Below are 3,971 nucleotides of genomic sequence, written 5' to 3' on the forward strand. Positions count from 1 at the left end.
AAGAAGGACACCAGTAGGAACAGACTCTTCAATGAGAGGGCTGAGAGGGAAGGGCAGTTTTGCTGAGTGCCTGGTCTTGGACTGTATGTGCTTGGCATGACTAGTCCTATGGTGCTCAGCTAGAATGTGAGGGAGTGTCATGAACGGGGAAGTCAGACTGGTCTGGGTACAAACAGAAAACCAGGCCTGCCTGCAGATGCACCATCCACCTCGACTGCCTCAAAGGACAGAGGCACCAGGGCAAACTAGCATCCCCCCCCCAGCCCAGGCAGAATCTGCTCCAGGCTGGTGGGCTGGCAGGAACACAGGATCTCAGTGCTTTCTTCCTTTCCCTCCAGCAAATTAGATGAGGGCAGAAGGTACCAGAAAAAAAATGACCACAGCATCTGCCAGAGCTGGCCAGGTCAATGCCCCTGCTCTCACGCCCTTAGGTATCAATGGTAAGAGTCGGGGCTCTTGGGGTATTCCTTGGGGTGGATAGCCTCTGGGATGGTGTGTTCTCAGTTCGTCCTCCAGGGGTCTGGGCTGGGACTGTAATTGCTCCTGTCTGATTGTATTTCAGGAGCAGGACTGCTGGATCTGCTCCCATCCAAGACACACAGAAGCTCCATTGTTGAAGGCCCTCCTTGACAGCAGGTAGCAGGTAAGTCAGCTCAAAGCATCAATAGCAGCTCTGTCTTGGCTAGGAGAGCAGGTGGGCTGGGGTGATGACAGAGCCTGATGGATGGAGGAGGTTTGCCAGGAAGAGCAAATGTGAGGGCTCTTGGTATTGAGTCAGCTTGGGATGCAGCATGGGCGAACAACACGCTGCCTCTGTCCTCCCTCACTAGTGCATGTAGAAGCCAAGAGCTCCTTCTACGTTAACCCTCACAGGGGTGGGAGGTTAGTGCCTGTTCCCCACAGAGCCCCTGGAATTCCCTCTCCAGTGGGGAAGGTGAGCCATGTGGAGGGAAGAGAAGGAGTCTCCCTGATAATCAGAGCTTGCTCCTGGGGCCCTGTACAAGCTCCATGTTACAACATATGGGGAGGTGTCTCCCCATTTAATGGAGAGCTATAGCACTAATAGCCAGTGGCACCAGAGTGCCCCAAGCTAAGGTCTTAAACCCCTCTCATTACTCCATGGTGGGGCAGGTAGAGAGCACGGGGACAATGGAATTAGCGTGTACCATGCCCAGAGCCTGCCCTAGGGCTGCACAAAAAAATACAATATACATGATATAATAGTGATTAATTACACTATTAAGTGATTGCTGCTAGTCTGAGTCAGGCTGCCCCTTGGATCTGTGTCACTTAGCTGTAGTGCATCCTAGGGAATTAATGTATGAGTTTCATTTCCTTTAAAAGTTATATAGGTTACTAAGGGCTCAATCCTGTTTCCCCTTCATGTACCTACGTGGCACTTTTATAACAATCATGTTTGGCACTTGCACACAGATTGGGATTCTGTTTCTGCCTGTGGCACAATATCCCTGAGAGTAAAAGAGCACAAAGCTCTGAGTGCACAAGAAGCAAGTCAGATTGCATGCCAGATGGAAAGATGCATTTATTAAGAGGTGACAGATAAGAGCTGGAATGAATCTAACACAGCCTGGTTACAAAGAAAACTTTCATCCTCATAATTTTGGTCCTGACATGGACTCTTATTTACTTCCAGTTGGGTTTCTAGGGATGATGGACCTGCTCAGATCAGTTAAACTAAATTCTGTAGAAGAATTTAAGCAAGGTATTTGATCATCAAATGGTATTGTTTCAGTTCAAAGTGACCCTGGCCAGGTAACACACACAGCCAACCTGTGCTATTTACAGGGCTTGTTTGTACCATGTCAATAGACAGTCAGACAGACACAAGTTTACCTACTCTTGCTCCACCCAGTCAAGTCCCCTGACACATGCTGGGGATCTCAGAGTAACTTTTGCTGTAGAGAGGCAGTTTCTTGTTACACATTTTGTTAGTGTACTGAGTTTTTCCCTGTTAGTGCTCTCAGCAGCTCATCTGAGTTGATGAATCACCTCATTTCTAGACAACTGAGACTCAACTTGTTACACACATTTTCGTCATTCAGAGGGCTTTCACTCAAGTATGTACTTCCTTATAAGCACTTAGCATAATGTGACGACATTGGCACTCAGGTAAACTGTCTGTGTATGAAAGTCATTTTCTTCTTTGTCCCTAGATCTGATACAAGGGGGATTTCCAGCTCAGTTTCATAGTTAACAATGACTGGTTACCCAGGACAGAGAGTTTGCTCTGGTGATTCACTTCAGCCCCTAGGGCAGCTGTATTCTTGTTTGCCTTTCTGATTTCTCAGTGGTCTTTCTGCCAGCCTGCAAAGGAAAACCCATGGTTTTCCATATTTTTCTCTTTTAAAGGAGAATCCATTTTTAAAGTTTGTTCCTAACCCTTTCATATATTCTTGCGACTCAGTTTTGGGTTGTTACCCACAGGTTGAGAAACACTGGTTTAAATGACAGAGGTCTGCACTTGCATAGGGACTTAGGCATTGAAAATCCACAACGTTCCCCTGACTGGAGTGCCCTCACCATCAGGCTGCAAGGTAATTTGGGAGGAGGGCAGGTTGAGCTCTACCTACTTAAAGGTGTTCACTGTGCAAGGAATGATTAGAGATTCACTGGGCCAAGGAGTATATATGGCTCTCTGCCCTAGTGCTGAGGTCACTCAGCTGCAAGAAGATGACTGGGCTCCACTCCCTGCTCCACTGAACATTGAACTCTCTTAAATTAAGTATTTACTGGAACAAGGACCCTAGTTTCTTTCCCTCAGGTAAACATCCTCACCACTCAACTGTAGATGGATATTTCATGCTCTCTACCCTATCCAATGAAAACGAAGTTACTCCATGCCCAACAGAATACTTTAAACTGGAGGGAAGGAGAATGCAGCCCCACCTTTCCCAGAATAGCTGCAGCCTGGTGTTTAGAGCTAGGGGGTATGAAATATGAATTTGAATTCCCCCATGCAGAGGTAGGAACTGAACCCAGGTCTCCACCTTATCTTAAAAGAGGGGTAGAAGCCATGCTTCAAGGATACCTGCCAAATGGAGTGGTGAGGTACAGTAGTATAGAGCTGCGTCTTAATAGGGCTTCAGCATGGGTTAAGCCTAGAACTGCTCAGCCCTGTCAAGACTGAGATGGTTTGAAGCAGAACTGAAGGTGCCTGCGAAACTAATGTTGACAACCAGGATGCTTCTAGGATTAGTCAGAAGCTGAGTGGTGGTTTTGAGAATCTAACTTTTGGACTTAGTGCCCAAGCCCCATTCAGGTCCTTTTGTTGATCTGGCATAGGGTTAATCAGATGTTTGGTAGAGATAACATTTCAGTTGCTACCCAGCAGAGGGAGCAGCCTCTTCTCCTGACTTCAGTTTCAGCGAGGTTCTTGTTGAACAAGGTGTACTAAGAAGATTGCTGGCAAAGATTTAAACTGTCCAATCACAATCTGGGCTGTGTTCCTTCTCATCATCCAGTCAGAGAACAAGGCACTTTCTTTATGGTTTCTTGAAACTTTGGTTCTGGAAAATTCCAGTTTCTTCAAGCACACTTGGACTGCCCTGCTTTGTGTCATACCTGTTGGGCCACACACTGAACCTTTAGAGGGCTTACAGATGTGCAGGCCCCTGCTTTAACTCATGGCACTTTACATAAGGTGCCATGAGTTAAGAGCGCCCCCACCTCCAACCCAACAGATGTTTGCCTATTGGGTTGGGGAGGGTGAGTGGGAATTGAGCCCAAGGAGCCTGCCTGCATGAGAGGAGCTGCTCCTGTCCCCCAGCCCCCACCCCAGTTCCAGGGCTGTCCAGGAGAAGGGATGGGGGAGGGGGTAGAGAAAGGGGGTAGGGGAAGCAAGCTGCAGGCTGGCATTTGCCTGACTTGAGCTTGGGTGGGTGGGGGTCGGAGGGAGCTGCAAGATAGTAGGGAGCTCTGATCTACCCACACTCCCCTCTAGATCAGGTCTA

The 3,971-nt window shown here is 47.9% G+C and overlaps 1 protein-coding gene across 3 annotated transcripts in view; it reads left to right on the forward strand.

Annotated features, from left to right (window-relative positions):
- Window positions 1-334: 334 nt before the first annotated feature.
- The window catches only part of LOC102374263 (claudin-4-like), a 22,728-nt gene continuing 19,091 nt past the window's right edge, over window positions 335-3,971 (forward strand). The window contains exons 1-2 of one of the 3 annotated variants that reach the window (XR_003096256.1): window positions 335-440; window positions 563-643. The gene's annotated coding sequence lies outside the window, so the exon portion shown is untranslated. Of the gene's footprint in view, window positions 441-562; window positions 644-2,532; window positions 2,556-3,971 lie in introns of those variants that run through there. The other 2 variants (XM_025215678.1, XM_006033787.3) reach the window with 2 other exon arrangements.

The sequence above is a fragment of the Alligator sinensis genome, unplaced genomic scaffold, assembly GCF_000455745.1.
Source record: "Alligator sinensis unplaced genomic scaffold, ASM45574v1 scaffold201_1, whole genome shotgun sequence".
Classification (NCBI taxonomy): domain Eukaryota; kingdom Metazoa; phylum Chordata; order Crocodylia; family Alligatoridae; genus Alligator; species Alligator sinensis.